This window comes from Perca fluviatilis, chromosome 19 (genome assembly GCF_010015445.1).
Source record: "Perca fluviatilis chromosome 19, GENO_Pfluv_1.0, whole genome shotgun sequence".
NCBI classification, from domain to species: Eukaryota; Metazoa; Chordata; class Actinopteri; order Perciformes; family Percidae; genus Perca; species Perca fluviatilis.
The window spans coordinates 31,777,988-31,795,386 of record NC_053130.1 but is presented as its reverse complement, the minus strand read 5'-3'; positions in this window follow the sequence as shown (position 1 = coordinate 31,795,386).

Here is a 17,399-nt window from a genome sequence, read left to right as displayed (position 1 = left end):
TATAATTTTATTTTTAGTTTTGATAATAAAAAAAAGCGCCAAAGTCAGGATGGATGGATCAAAACTCAAAAACTATCAACAATCAGCGTAGAAATCTTAGTTACTTATTGTAAGATAAAGGTTGAACACCCCCTGCGTCTGACTGAGACGCTAAAGGAGGCTTTGGGTGTCAGTACCTAACGCCACAGGTGTGAACCACGCACAGGATGTCAGGCAACTATCCTGGAAATGAAATTTCCGTTGATCCAGACTAAAAATACATATACATACATATACAAATACATTTGACATGATGTTTGACTGCAATGATTGAGTTTTTCTAGTATTGGAGTTGCACACATTGCTTTGACTTGTCTTATTTTAAAAAGGCACTTTAGTGCAGGAGTTTCTCCCCGTGCTTTGCCCAATTTTAGCAATTTTTAGGTCCTATTGAAATTGCTCTGGCTATTATTTTTCTTAGTCTCAATGAATCGCAATTGTGAGGGCCTGAACATGCTCGAAAAGTTATTAAACTTTGCACACTTCTCAGAAGAGGTGAAAATGTACATCTGAAGGTGATCTCAGGGTTGGTAGCGCCCTGGATTGGTTCACCTCCTATCTATCAGACAGAAGTTTTTCGGTGTATCTTGGTCCCTATTCCTCAGAAACTGCGGCCCTTTCCTGTGGGGTGCCGCAGGGTTCTGTGTTAGGTCCGCTTTTATTTGCATTGTACGTGCTCCCCCCTGGGACATATAATTAGCCAAGTTGGAGATATTTCTTATCACTTATATGCAGATGACATCCAGCTGTCTCTTTTGAGCCAGAAGACACTGACAAGATGTTGAAATTGCTTAGGTGTTTCAATTTGATCAACGATTGGCTCACAAACAACTTTCTACAACTCAATGAAAATAAGACCGAAGTCCTTATTGTTGCTACGGACACTATAGCTTCCAAGATTAGTCAGCTGCTGGGCTCCTTGTCCTCAGCTGTTCAGTCCAAACTGAAAAATCTTGGTGTAATATTTGATAATAACATGTACTTGGATCAACATATTAAATCTCTATTCTCTATCTTGGCTTGATTACTGCAACTCTATTTTCACCTGTCTCAGCAAATCGTCCCAGGACCATTTACAACTAGTCCAGAATTCTGCTGCAAGGCTGCTAAGCAGGTCTAGCAGGATGTCGCACATCACTCCGATTTTATACTCATTACATTGGCTTCCGATTAACTTCAGGATCAAATTTAAAGTTTTGGTTGCATGATCAGGCTCCGGCGTATATCTCGGACCTGCTCCATTTATACACTACGAATAGGCCCCTCAGGTCTTCAAACCAGGGATTACTGGTTGTCCCTCGCACCCGTTTAAAGACTAGAGGTGACCGCTCCTTTGAAGTGGTGGCTCCAAACCTGTGGAATGCTCTTCCTATTTTCTTACGTTCTGCAGTCTCTGTTGAAGCTTTTAAAAAGCAGCTGAAGACGCACTTGTTTAAATTTGCTTTTGATTCCTGTATGTAAAATGTTGTCTTTTAATGATAATTCTTTTTAGTTGTATAACTTACTATGTTTTGTACAAATGTTTATAATGTAAAGCACTTTGTGACTCTGTCTGTGAAAGGTGCTATATCAAATAAACTTATTATTATTATCTCGGGTTTGGGGCGTGGCAAATTGGCTCGATAACGCCCCCCTGCAAAATTTAAAAAAAGTAGCCCCTACTGTGAGTTTCCCTTAGATGTATGAAACCTGGTAGGCATATGTATCATGTCCAACTTTACAGAAAAGCCTCTTGGAGCCAAATCCTAAATGCAACAGGAAGTCAGCCATTTTTTATAAAAAATGCATTCTTTGGACGTTTTTCACCATTTCCACATATTGTACTGTACTTTACCGAACTCCTCCACGAACGTATCCATCGCTGCGCAGTCTGCGTGCGCAGTTTGATTTTCTTGCAGAACCATGTTGACGGGCGCAACGCCAGCACTCCTGACATGCTGGGGGGTGCGAGGGCCCGTTCATCACAGCTTGCAGCTTTATTTTATCCTTTTCTCTCTCTGTTTTTTTCTCCAAGGCTCTGTTTCTCTCTAGTTTTTCATTTGCCCTGTATACATTTACCAATGAGGGCAAATGGAAAATAATCTTCCTTTAATTTAATTTTGACAATATATCAAGACAAAAAAAGCTATGATTTGTTATGATTTGGCCATGTCGTGCAGGTGAGAATTCAAGCCTGTCAACTTAGTGTGCGTGTTTACATGTGTGTGTGTGTGTGTGTGTGTTTGTGTGTGTGTGTGTGTTCTGTCTGTCCCCGGGGCAGAGGAAGTAAGGGACACAGCTGTCTAAAATCACTATTGGGACAGAGAATAACCTGGGGTCTGCCTGGCCTTCACACACACACACACACACACACACACACACACACACACACACACACTCTGAGCTCATGCAGGGAGCGCAGTACACTGTAGAGCCTTGGGGTCAAAACTCACTGGCCTTAAATTACATTTCTCAACATGACAGGACAGACTGGGTGTTAAGGTGTCCTGTACCACTACACTACACCACTTTGCTAGGTTCTCTTTCCATCACAGAAACACGCAAACACCCTGCAATATTCCCAACTCAATAAACCATTAGAAGTTTTGAGTCTAATAATCTTACAATAAAGACCAGTACAATTGTTTTACTCTCTTCACTCGTTTGTGCTCCGCCCACAAACAGACGTGCACGATCAGTGCTGCGTCGCTGCGACAGCAAATTGACTTAAAGCTTTAGTGCGTAACTTTTTCATATTAATGAACGTCCGTTCCATCAAGCCATTGTCCAACGAGTTGATACAAAGGTAATTACGACTATCAGCTCCACTCAACTCTCTCTGGATTTCTCAGTATGGATGTGTTTGGAAATTTAGAAACGACACAATCTTCTGAACATAGTCATACTGAGAAATATACAGAGAGCTGTGTGGAGCTGCTAGTCTTAATTAGCTTTGCAGCAACTCATTTGGCAACAGCTTGAATGTAACGGACGTTCAATAATATCAAAAAGTGACATAATAAAGCTTTAAAGAGTGAGCAAACATTTGCACGCATTATCAAATTTTCTAACTTTAAAATATTGTACTTGGTGAGTATTTGACGTGTTTTTTTGTCACGGATCTTAAGGGCTGTGTTCATGGAGTGTAGCAATGCAAAGGGTTGCCATGTCAAATAATCTAAAGTTTCTTAAGGTCACTGCATAAATTAATTAACGTTGATATAATTCAGGGTGTAACAGAATATGGATAATTGTTATTTTTTAATTATTCTCTCATTTCCAATCTCAAATACTGTACTTCATTAAGCGTTAAATGAAATGAACGATGAAAGAATAAATACATGAAGACCACTCTCTAATACCCCAAGCTCTGTAGTGCATTGTGGAAGTGTATTTTTTAATAGACAGTTCATAGAAGAAATCCAACTCCTAGAATAATATACTGGTTATTAATTGCTGTGTTACTGCACCATGTTTTCTAGTATTCAGAGTTTCTTACTTGGGTAGTTTTCATTACAGTGTCCTCGAGGCTTATGGCTCCAAATATATTTTTACAGCCATCTGCGCCAGTTGGCTATTCTTAATCGCTGCACTGTGTGTGCATGTGTGTTTGTGTCCGTGTGTGTATGTGTTATTTTTACCAACCTACATACTGCAATGGATAAAGAGAGTCATCAGCGACACTTGGCTCAGGCGCTGTGCCTCTGTGGTATACGCTGTGATGCCAACATAAATGGCAATGGAGGAGTCTAAATGTCACTCATGCACACACAGACACACACATGCGGAGTTTGGAGGGATAAGTCTTAATGCAGTAGCATGGGCTCCTTGGCACAGACTGCTAGCCAGACTGGTATGTGGTCTGGGGTAAGTGGGGAGGCGTTGGCTGGGCTGCCACACTACCAGACGTGACATACTGCACCCTATTCTCTCCCTTTTTCTGACTGTTGTTCTGTCTCAAAGCCGTGTAATCATCTCTGTCCTGAGGCAGTTTTACAATAATCATAATAAAAATGAATAATAGAACACAAAAATGTGATCAAGAGAAGAGCCTCTCCAGATACTGCAACTTCACATAAAACAGCAATGCAGTCTCATCCTGACTTATTTCAATCAGGAGTAGGGCTGGGTATCGTTCAAACATTTTGTATACCGGTACTGATGCCAAAACCGTGACTTTGATACCAGTTCCTAAACGATTTCTTTTTTTCGATACGTATTTCATGAAACAAAAAGAAATTACAACACTACACAATACGGCACAAATCTTTTTATGTATTTTTTAAGCGTAATGTAGAGTTTTTCTTGCGTGTCTCTACGACGTGTAACGTTAGACAGCCAATCACAGACATTATTAGATCACGGTAGAAGCATGCTGCGTGCTTACTGGCTCACTGACGCTGATGAGACCTCAGGTATTGACATTGGGTATTGAATTACGAGGCATTTTTTCGATCCTCGATAGAGGCAATTCGGTCGGTGCCTAAAAGTTATGAATTCGGTACCCAGCCCTAATCACGACAGACTTAATTTAAGATAAGTTTAATGAAGGTGGTGTTTGATAGGTTGATATGTTAGAGTCTTTGACAATTAGACTCCGTTGCAATGTTAAATTATGAAGGGGTATAGAGGCTGTGGATATATAGGAATATCCCCCCGATGGAGTCTAGTCACTGGTGGAGGTGATGAAGGGATAAAGGAAGCCTGAAGATCTGAAGTGGGGCTTCTGATGGAGGAACCCTGGGTGCTGGGAATGTTGAGAAATGGAGGTGAATGGTGTGGAGGTTTGAATCCATTTAGCCTGAAATGACAAATGACAGCAGCAAAGAGGAAAACAGACTTAAAGTTTGATTGCAACAACGCGATAGCAAAAGCAAATGATCTGCATAATTGAAAAGAAAATGTGTCTGAGTTCTAAAAAAGTAGGTTTGTTTACCTTGACACCTATGTGGTTATCATTTAGGTCATATTCAATTTTCTTTATGATTCGTCTGCATTATTTTGGTAACAGGTTGAGGTAGGAGTTTGGTCAGATTTATTATTGTGCTAGCGCAAAACCTTTCCAGTTTGAATCCACAGACATTTGAGTCATTATGCTGGTGGTTCGTGAGTTACGGTTTGGTTAATGTTTGGTAAACTTACTAAGAAAATGGCTCCACTACATTTACACAGAAAGATTGAGCCTTTCCAAAGCAAGCATATCAATATATCTTTAAAGAAGAAATAAGACAAGATAAGATAAACTTAATTAAAGCTTTATTAAGGGGACAAATTTATTTTTAAATCTACAGTTTTTAACATCCATTGAGGGACTCTAAACCTCCTCCTAGAGGACGGTAGCTCATACTCAGCATGTAGAACATGGCATGGGTCATCAACTATCCTGTTTGTAATATTAGATATATAGTCTCTATCTCTGGATAGGGGTCAGGTCTCAAATTCGGGACAGGTTCTGTTAGGTTAGGTCTGGAAGGCATAGGTGTTAGAGTGCGGATCGGGCCCCATTTGTCTGTCCGAGCCCGGCCCGCGTCCGACAGAGCAGTAACCGAACCCAACCCCGACAGGCATTAAGATATTTATGTCCGAGCCCAACCCGAGCCCGACACAGTTAAAATAAAAAAAATTGTGTGGAAAGCCCACTTTTATTAAGCAACTTTAGGAAGGCATTCGGAAAAAACACAGATGAGCGCATCTGCACACACAGGGCAACAAGCGCACATTATAAGCTGTTTTAAATTTAAAATGTTCAATGCTCTTGCATGACCCCAAACTAAATAATATGCAATACTAAATCCAACCTCTTTAAATGTCAAATTAAAACTTAATTATCCAAGAACAACAACCTACTCTCATCTCTACTTCCTGACAAATGATGACTATACTCTTATAGTAAACCAGTAGACATGAACAATGCTGCAGTTAGGGCTGTGCAATTAATCAAATGTTAATCGCGAACACAATTTCGGCTCCTAACTGTTACAAAAACAATGTAATCGAGAAACAATTACATTTTGCAAGTAATTTCTTATATTGTCTTATTGTGTTCTGAATGGATATTCAAAGGGGTAAAGTATTAAGGGAAATTTCAGAGCTCAATGTGTTTCGTAAGTTCACTAAATGCAGCATCTTTCCAAAAGTCAATGGGTTGTCATTTTAAAGTTGCAGTAAGCGAAGCTGCGCAAATATATTAATATTTAAACTCAACTGCCAAACAAATACAACCCCCCCAACAGAAGCTCCGCCCACCAGATTCAGACAGATAACTACTGGCCGGCCGGCTCATTCACATGCTGCCTCCCCCCTCATCAACTGTCGCTGGCTGTTGCTGATTGGCTGTATTAGTGTTTTGTGGCTCGTGCACTCCTTTCTGTTTGTTTACCATTTCCACAGCCAGGGCTGTGTAAGAACACCAGATTTTTTTCAGTACACACAGCAAATAGAGAGCTAGGTGACTGTGAGGAGATATTTGCTTACTGTGCCTTTAAATAATCATGATTTCAATATTGACCAAAAGTAATCTTGGTTATGATTTTTTCCATGATCGACAACACATTTTCACTCCCAGCTTGTCAAAAAGTGATGCTTTGTCAGGTGCCTTTGGCGTTTGTTACTGACGCAAAAAGTCTCCTTTAGCGTCATATTTAGACTCGCTAGGTCGGGACTCTTGGCGCCACTTTTTGACTCTGGGTCGTTATGTACGTTTAACTGACATGTGGCACAAGAACGGGACAGTTAGGTTTAGGAAAAGATCATGGGTGGGGTTATAAGATAACAACAATAGGACAAGAACGGGACATGAACCCTGGTTTCCTGGGTGAAAGTCCTGCGTTCTTCGGTCTTCTTCTACTCCCTACCGTCTTTCTTAATACTACGTCATCTTACAGCGCAAAGGTCGAGCTGCTGCTCTGCCCGGTGCGTTCCATACAGATGCTAAGGGGTGATTTTTGTGTTGTATCTGACGCTGAGAGCCACTGACCAAGCATCAGTATTTTTTCGAGTTGGGAGTGGGAACGGGTTGTAATTGAGCAGCCCTAGTTGAAGGGAAAAGTTAACTTGCTCTACGTAGAAGTACTGAGGGCCATTGGACATCGACACAGTTTGGTTCTCTGATCAGAGCAGAGAAAAGAGGGGAAGACATGCTGTGATGGCCAATTTGGGAGGCAAAACAGAGAATAAACATAAATTATAAATAATCTACTTACACTACCACATGCCCAACACTGAGCCCGCTCTCCTTGGTTGGAACATACTGACAGAACCATTCAGGGGTCCAATGAATGCTGATCTGAGAGCTTGTCTTTCTATTATTGTCTCCCCTTACCACCCCCTTCTCTCAGATGAATTAGTTATATTAGAGGGATATAGTGTTTGGCATAAGGGAGGCAATACTCACACCCTGTGATGCATGTGCCAGTTTAGCCAAGGTCCTTTCTGCCTCTTCATTCAAACCCAGCCTGGTGGGGCCATGCAGGATGCCAGGCTCAGCCAGCCTGGCTTCACTCCCAGCTTGGCCAATGGATGACAGAGGGCTACTAGAGATGACTTGAGACAGACAGAGACACAGAAAAAGAGGAGAGCTAAAAATGTGCAGAATGAAGAAGAGAAAGAGGATGCCAGCGATAGAGTGGGAAGGCAGAGAGACAGAAGGATTGTACTCAAGGTAAATCTTGATCAAATGAAATTCCTCGTGTAAAGTGAAATAAAGTATAGAATATGTGTGCAGAGTAGAAACCGGGAACTGAAAGTGTGGCCAGTACTGTGACCTATTCTTTGAGGCTGGTCTCAGGGTAAAGTTGGCTTTCGCCTCATGCAGTAATGGAGACTGTCCTGACCAGAAATAAAACAGCATCACAAATTTGTTTAAACGCCTGAAACAACCTGGTGCCGTAAAACGTATTACCAATATCGCATACGTCTCCTCTACAACACCAAGGACGACGAGAGATTGGAGGTGAAAAACATAAGACAGATGGTCAACGCCAGAAAATAGAAGGCTTGGAGTTTAATTGCAGGAGTTCTTGCAGATACTAGCTTAATACACATTGTTCTTACAAGTTCTTGTAGAGACATTAAAATTGGCAGGCATGACGCTGTGCTTCTGAGACGCTTCCGCTGTGGTATGACGCGTGGCGGGGAGCAGATCAAAACCGCTTTTGCAAAACCGTAGACTTTTCTTAGGAACCTTCTTAAGAACATATTTAAGAGGAAACTTAGGAAGATATTGGTGAATGAGGCCCATTGATAGGGAGTAGTGTTAAACATCGAAAATCTGCGTAAGGGGGTAGGTTCAGGTGGTGGATGGGTCAAACAACAAAGGACTTTCACCTATTTTATAACCCCACCCACGTTTTTTTCCAACCCCTAAGTTACCCTGCACGTTGAAAAATGATGCCAAGGTGCCCGACCCACAGTGTTAAGCAACACACTCTTACGGCGTCATTTTTTGACGCTTTGGGTTAGGACCCTTGTCGTTACTTTTTAAAGCTCTCGGGACTCGCATGTAGCCCTTTGGCATCACATTTAGAAGCGCTTGGTCAGGGCTCTTGGCGTCACTCTTTGACGCTCTGGGTCAGGACGTATGTTTAACTGACATGGGCACAAGAATGGGACAGTTAGGTTTAGGAAAAGATGGTGGGTGGGGTTACAAAATGTACGTTTCAGTGACGTGGGTCACGAACGGGACACCAACCCCGGTCTCCTTGGTGAAAGTCCTGTGTTATTTGACCCATTCACCAGCCCAACCAACGTCCTCACACAGATTTTTTGTCTTTCATACTACTCGCTACCGTTGTCGCTCTTAATACTACGTCATCTTACAGCGCTGCGGTCGAGCTGCTGCTATACGCAGAGCGTTCCATACAGACGCTAAAGGGTGACTTTTGCGACTTTTTTATCCGACGCTGAGAGCCACCGACCAAGCGTCAGTATTTTACGAGTTGGGAGTGGGAACGGGCTGTGAAAAGTGACACCTAGGGGTCATGACTAACCGCGTTGAGAAATAACGCCAAAGGGGTACTCAGAGCATTAAAAAGTGACACCAAGGGGTCCTGACCAAGCGTCAGTATTTGACAAGTCAAGACTACTGAACCACACACACAATCTTCAAATCGTCATTTACAGGGCTTTTAATAATTTGAAAGCAGGAATGGATAACACAGGCAGCACTTGAGTCATTTTAAAAGGCAGTGCCCTGCTAGGTCCTGCTACGTCCTGCTATGCCCTGCTATGCCCTGCTACATCCTGTAACGTCCTGCAGTGCCCTGCTACGCCATAAACTACTACAACTACTACTTCTAGTCATAATTCCATTATCTTTATTGTGACTATTATTGCCACTGTTCATCACACCCCCGACCGGCACCGTCAGTCACCTCCCACCAAGAGCCTGGGTCTGTCCCAGGTTTCTTCCTAAAAGAAAGTTTTCCTCACCACCCGAGGTTTCTCCCTAAAAGGAAGTTTTTCCTCGCCACTGTCGCACATAATGCTTGCTCTTGGGGAAATTACTGGAATTGTTGGGTCTTTGTAAATTATAGAGTGTGGTCTAGACCTACTGTCATCTGTAAAGCCTCTTGAGACAACTCTTGTTATGATTTGATACTATAAATAAAATTGAATTGAATTGAATTGAATTGAATTGAATTTCAATTTCAATATGCCTGGGTGTTTGTTCGGCATTTTCATTGATTAGTCAAACAATTTTGCTAATTTACATTTTTGGTCCATCAAGTCATGCAATTTCTTTCTCTCTCTTTTTTTTTTTTTTTTAACAGATGGAACGTGTCAGTTTCCCTCTCACATTGTCTTACTCCCTACAGCCCTGAGCCGTTTCTGTCGCTGTGGACAAATGTTCTGCCCCCCCGTCACTGTTCAAACCTCTCAAAGCGCATCCATATGTACACTGCCATTGTTGAGAAATCGGCCAGTTGTGTTGGAGGGCAAAACATTTCAGCACACAGAAGCAGGAGAAAGGGGCTAACATGTTCTGACACCAAAGAAGCAATGGGTTAGAAGCTACCCTGCAGACGGGGAGAGCTTCAGACCCTTTGGCACAGGAAGGCATTAACGCCATTGCCTTTAACTTTCACCTCTCGCCTGACTAGCCATGAGGATCACCGCTGCAACAAGACAGCTGAATTGAACTCTGGCCAAGAATATAAAATGTTTTCACATACCAAAAACTGATAAAATGCACTGTGAATGTCAGTGATTGTTTTGTGCGAGAGAGTTCAGGAGTATTTGAGTTTAAAGCAGGAGCTGTAATGAAGGGATTACAAGAGGGATTTCATGTTTGTTGTTCTGTTTTTGTTGCTCCAAATGGTCAGCATCTGCCAGTCTGGGAAAGGAAAAAAGTTGTTTGGAGACTTCTGACCATATTTTCAGAGAGTGGTTCATCCAAGAGTTAGAAAGACAAACAGCGTTAGTGATTCATGAGAGGCGGGCGGGGGCACCGCGACGAAGAAAGAGTCCAAGTTAATTATCGTGCCATAAGTGCTGCTTTCAACTTTACACACACACACAAGTCTAGAGATACTGTATGTGTGCCTGCACTGTTACTTTATGTGCACGTGTGTGCGTGTACATAGGCTGTATCACGTTACTTGCCTGGCATTGGGTAGCACCAGGGCTGGGCCTGGGTAGTACACAGTAAAAATGTGATTTGGTGTCACATCAGTGTTATTTTTTCTGATATGACAAGAAGATATTTGTGTTCATTGCAGTTTAATATCTCTTGGTCATATTTTGACATAAAGCAGAATATTCCAAGACAGCTCACTCCCCTACTCAAGAAAATGACACAACTAAAGTAGTAGATAAGAATTATAGCGAAATGTTCTTGTACCATATTGGCAGATTTTTTTAACCGAGATATTTTTTTAAATGCCTCATTGCTGTTTAGATGGATATTTGTGTGCTGTCGCAAAAGATGCATGTGTAGCTCTGTAGTATAAGTAGGCGGTGGGTAAAAAGAGGAAGCCATGTTTCTTGGAAAAACTGTTACCATAAGGAGCTGTGGACATGGCAGAAAGCATCTCAGTAGAGTCAAGCTGGGAATCCATCCAGCTCCTTCTTAGTAAAACTGGACTTTAGACAAGGTTGGTACTTACAACATGGCATTTGGAATGTTGGCCTGCTGCGCGGCACTATGGTCATCACAAGGCTGCCAAATAGTTTTTTACTCTCAGATATTTTAATATGCTGTAGTGCACTTGACTTTAAGTTGACATTCTGTGCCAATACATGGAAAATCTACGCTGTCAGCTGAGAGTTGACATCCTTTTGTTCAGTTGTTGAATCTGTTATTGATAACTCACATGTGATGTTATGTCAATGCAATTCCACTTATAATGCAATAGACTTGCACAGGAATAATCTGTTAAATTATTAAGAAAACAACATACTGTACGTATTCAAATTTAAATGAAGTTGCCTCGCACTCAGTCCAAAAAAAGGATGCAATGTCACGGTTGTGAAAACGAGCAATGTCCGCACAAACTGTAAACCAGGGTTGTCAAACATTAGGCCCGTGGGCCAGAACCAGCCCGCCAAAGGGTCCCATTGGATGACTTTGCAAAGTGTGAAATTTGCAGAGAAGTAATTAATTCCAATTCCAAATTGACCACTTTAATCTCAGAAAATATCCAAGTTCTTTTTCCGTAAATTTACGACTTTAATCTTAGACATTATGCCTCTCTCCCGGGTCCGTAACATTATTCTTTTTTCCTCCAATTTCAATGACTGGGAGACAGAAGGCTCATGTGAATCAACCTTCACTCACTGTAAAAGAAGACAATGCTATGGCGACTGGATTATTGTGACACGTTTGTGAGATTGCAGAGATTGTTACGTTCCGTTCAAATAATGCAAGATTTATTACGTCAAAATTAAATAAATTGTCCGTGGTTGACTTTTCTGAAGAAGCTTAGGGTTTTCTAATGATAACTGATGACAATGCATATAGTCACTAAACTGTTTCTGTTCTCCTCTTACTCAAAACAAAGGAACTCACCAAACAAAGGAGCACACCCAGCACCTCATTGTACCTGTGTGAATGACCTAATTAGGAGGAGGAGCGGAGGCTCCCGTCTTTTAGGGATTGTTTTAGCCCTATTGGCACGGGAGTGGTATCATCTGGGGACCTTGTTTGATTTAGAACCCCCCCCACACACACACACACACACACACACACACACACACACACCTGAGGGCATATTCGCACGGGATAAGTGAAACCTGCTTTTACTCAAATTTACTAAAAACCAAAACACAGACACATGGGACTAATATTATCCAGGACCTTGGTGTTCGGCGAAACATGGTAGGTCATTTGCGGGGGAATTTTTACTTGACAAATTAGAGTCGTGGCCGATTCGCATGGGATTAAGATCACAAATAACCTCCGTAATTATTACAAATGACTAGAGGTTACCAGGTAACACTAATCCTGTGTGAATAGGGCTTTTAACAGTTATTTGTCCAAATGTAAAGACCAAAGTGTCAATAGTCTCGCATTGCCAGACCTTCCTCCACGGTGCTGCGGAGGAGGGTCTGGCTAGTCCACACAGCATTCCGGGATGGGAGAACCAGAATTTAAACCAATCCCAATCGTCTTGGGCAGTACTAAGCGCCAGACACAATGACGGTGCCTCTGCAAAATAGTCTCAGGAAGGAACTTGTGTACGTTCAAAGGTTGTTTTAGTCGTGCAACAGAAAACTCAGATTGGAGATCTGAGGAGCAGTTAACCATAGTCCTCACAAATCCACCGGAGGTTAGAACGCCAACACAAAGAAAGCGGAAGGTAACGGACATCCGGCCGAAAGTGAGGGACATCCGGCGGAATTTCCCGCGGCACCTGAACAATCCCTCAAACGAAACGTCGTCAACATAGACTAGTGACTCGACTACAACACTGCTTCATATAGCCTGTGCTGTACACTTCAGTCTCTTCTTATCTTCTCCCTTTGGCTCTCTAGTGTCTACTATTGCTTTCAGTCACATCCTTTCTCCATTGCCTCTGTCCTTTCCCTTTTTGTCCTCCTCACCCACTTCTCTCAGCATGTCCTCTTCTTTGTCCGCCTGACTTGTTGTTCCCCTTTTTCCCCACTGCTCTCTTCCGGATCTCTAAATAAGCTTTAATACATTTTCAAGAAATCATTACAATCACAAGTATCATTTGAAACTGTGTGATCATTGTCTGTTTCAAATCATATTTGAATGCTTAAATGCTTCACATATGACCCCTGTATTAGAGTGAAAAAAAGAAACGCCTTGATATGCGTTGTTTCATGTGGTAGCATTCCTACGGCGACAGCTTTGATAACATTACTTGGAATGGACTCTGAAGGAAGGCTTTCTCTGAGTGCATATGTGCGTGCATGCATCCACATCTTTTTTATTTAATTCTCCCCTCACTTCATTGAAGATAAATGTCTTGATTTGGGGTGTGTGTGTGTGTGTGTGTGTGTGTGTGTTGGAGATGTCCTCAGTACTCAGCGGGGAAGCGTTCCATTAAAGTTGGCGAGAGGATTTCATGGGGCTCCTGTTCACCCAGCACTCGTTTGGCTCTTAATCTCGCCGTGCGACGAACGCTCGCGCCACATTAAATGAACGGTCTGATCCCCACTGCCTACGGAGCATATGGAGATGACTAGGTAGAGAATTTTATTTTTTTTAAACACAGACTCCCCCAGGCTGCCACGTAAAGCAGACTTCAGAGGGGAAACTCTTTTAACTTCTGGTGTAAAATTAGAGCCATGATAAAAGGAAATGGTGTAAGTATTGTGTGAGGTATATGGAGAAAAAAGTTTAGCGAGGTATGTGTGTGGCTAATAATTGGCTGATTGGTAAAAAGTGTGTGGTGTTGGGCAAGTTACTTAACCCTTGTGTTGTCATCGGGTCAAATTTGACCCGTTTTCTACATATATCTATATCTTTTTAACTACCTAATTTTGATTACCCAAGAATAACATGAATGGTTTATTAAATTTTTTGGCATTTGAAAAAAAAAAAGAATTTTCTAAACAGTATCCCAACTGAACGTTGACACTTTTTTTTAACTCAAGAATTAGGTATAATTTTCTAAAAATGAGGTTTATTGACCATGAATTCCCAAAACAAATTAAAACTAGTAATAAGTTGATGTCAGTGGTGATCGTACACAGAAGTGAAGAGAAGCGTTAAAAGTCCCAAAAAAACGGCAAAACATTGAAAAAAGGGCCACAAGTGTAAAAAAAAAGAGACAGAAACATCAGCAAAAGTGAAAATGTTCAGTTTTGGCCTGGGAGGACGATGCATGGCCGAATGGAAGACAGCACAAGGGTTAAAGAATTTGACCAATTGCTCATTTCTCATTGAAAAAGTAATATTATTCAACGGCAGAATGAGTTACCTCACTTGTTACATCTTCTGTCCGTTCACTTGTTACAACTTTAACGCCATCACATGTCACTTCTTCTGTATGTAGGAATTAACGCACAGGACTTTGTAGCTTAATGAGCAGCCTTCAAAGGTATTTCCTCAGGCAACATGTCAGGTAATAATCCTGGAAATGCACTTCCCTTGAGTCAGACTCTAATGCATATACGACTCATGGTATGTGTCCATATAGCAGTGATGGAAGGAGTATTCGGATCCTTTGGTAAAAGTACTAATTACAAGTAAATGTCCTGCATTGAAAATGTCACTGAAGTAAAAGTCATCAGGAAAATGTACTTAAAGTATTAAATGTTAGTACTCTGCAAAAAAAAACTCACATTTTAGAAACGGGAAACAATCCAAACAGTTGTGTGTATAACAGACTAATTGTTTCAGCTGGACTCGTAGGCCGTTATATTGTTGGGTAGTTTAATTTATAACAGTCCCTCCAGAAAAACGCGATTATGCGATCGCATAATTCAATGCATAATCAGCCAAAGTCCGCATATTTATGCGGGGGACGCATTTTTTCAAATACGCCGCACTTTCGCCGCATAAATTGCAGATTTCTGCGCAGAATATGTAGGCCGAAAGTTGAAAAATTTTGTGTTCACTTCACACAAAAGCAGCCATTTTCCCCTGTTGCCATGGGAACATTATGAAGTGACGTAATTACGCAACGTGAACATCATCGAAAAGCAGGGTGTTGGGGGAATCACTTTTTTTTTCTCTTTTTCAAGTTCCTGCAATTTTTGCAAGTTCCCGCAATTTCATTGCATAAAATTGCATAAAAATCCCGCATATTCCATTGCATTTTTTAAGAAAACGTGCCGCATAATCAAAGATTTTTGCCCGCAACAATCACAAAAAAACTCTGCAGTTTTCTGGAAGGACTGTTATAATAAAACATCATCTTCAATAAACTACATGTTTTGTGTGCAAGTATTTCAATCTGTAAAGTAACTAAAGTTGTCAGAGTAATGTAGTGGAGTAAAAAGCACAATATTTCTCTCTGAAATGTAATGGAGTAGAAGTAGAAATTGGCATGAAAAGTAAAGACTCAAGTAAAGTACAAGCACCTCAAAGTTGTAATTAAATACAGTACTTGAGTAAATGTACTTAGTTACATTCAACCTCTGCCATATAGGCGTTTGATTGACGGAAGGGATCGCCCCACTTCCCATCATAGGACGCTTGGTGGGCTTGCTACTAGCAGTTACCAGTTTCTCTTCACTGACCACTGACAAGCTCCGCCCTCCTTCAACCTCGATGGCTACACCTGATTGGGTGAACGCTTCACGTGGCTCTCAAAAGGGCCATAGCCTAAAGGTGGCTCGTTTGGCAAACTTTCTCTTATTTTACGAAACATTTTATGCGAGAAATAGGCTATGCAGCTGCTGAATCGGTCTTCATTTCAGATAGACGCCAAAGATTTTCCTGAGCTTTTGAGAGGCGGCGAGCCGAGCATCCCGCTCCTCATTTGCATAAACTAGCCTGGATTCAACTGTATGCAAATGAGGAGCGGGCAACTCGACACCAGAATGCATTGCACGGCTGCTCCCGTAAAAATGAATGGAACAACCTGCAAGCCCAATTAATATCACCACCTAGTGTTGTTTTGTCTGCTGCCAGTTTGCCTTCCTATCTTCCCCTCTGACAGGTCGCCCAGGGCAGCATGGTCTGGTTGCCCTGCTCTGTGATGAGCTGCGCCGGGATCAGCGCCTCCTCCTGCGGCTGTCTTAGAGCCTCGGTGGAGGTGGAGGTGGTCACTTACCCACCTGACGCCATGAGCTCCTCGTACATGTCGATGCTTGCCACAAATCATTTTCGTGCAGTCAGACAGCCATGTCTTTGAGGTAATGTCACCTTTGCAGGAATATGTTTGGACACGCTGAGCTTGTGTATGTGTGGAAATGAACAGGTGTGCTGGTTGTCCGTACTTTTTACTTTAATTTAATATACTTACCACTGTGCTGAGAATTGCATCTGTTTTTGAGCATGTATGGTGTTGTATCTGTGTGTGTGTGTGTGTGAGTGTGTGTGTGTGTGGGTGTGTGTGTTGTAGGTGTGTTGACACTGCTCCCTGTCAAAGGCGATTTGAGGCCAGTTCAGTCACTGTCAGGGCCGAGGCCAAGCGGGTTGTGGGGCGTCTGTGTTTATCAGCTCTGTTAGATCCTGTCATCCACCAGGCTCAGAGCAGAGCACAGGGGAGCGATCATCATCTCCTCTAGCAGGTAAGGAACATTGAAGTGACAGGAAAGGACCTCCGACCACACACACACACACACACACACTTGAAGAAAAAAACATCCAAACTGTTGGCCGCTCTCTGTGCTGGCTAAACCTTCAGGTGTCGAGGAAAGGTGTGTGTCTGTCTGTGTGTGTGTGTGTGTGTGTGTGTGGTTTGATGAGTGTTAGGCTACATTCACACTGCAGGCAAATGGCTCAGATCTCATTTTTCTGTTCACATGTGACTCAGATCTGTTCCACATGGAATCTAGAGATGTTCCGACAATTCAATTAAATTTTATTTACAGTGTAAAATCATAACAGAAATGATCTCAGGACACTTTCCAGATAGAGTAAGTCTACACCACACGCTATGATATATAACAATATATGTATTATCTATATAACAATTAAAGAAATGAAAGGCAATGTCAAAAATAAAAACAATTCAATGATATTCTAAGCGGAATACTCCTTTTTCCTATACTGCAGCTCGAGACTTGTTTCCTGTATGATTAATTAGAAAGCTGGTTCTACGGGTTGATTATTCCACAGTTAAGGTTTCTTTATCTTCTGGCATATATGACGGTTTTGATAAGTGGAGCCCTGTGCAGCCTTTTCAAGGCTGATCCAGTAGGAAATGACTCTTTAATATACACCATGTGTATGGCTCCATCACTGAAATCCAAGGACAGATTGCAAATAAGTGTTCCTAATACCCTGTGGAATATCAAAATGC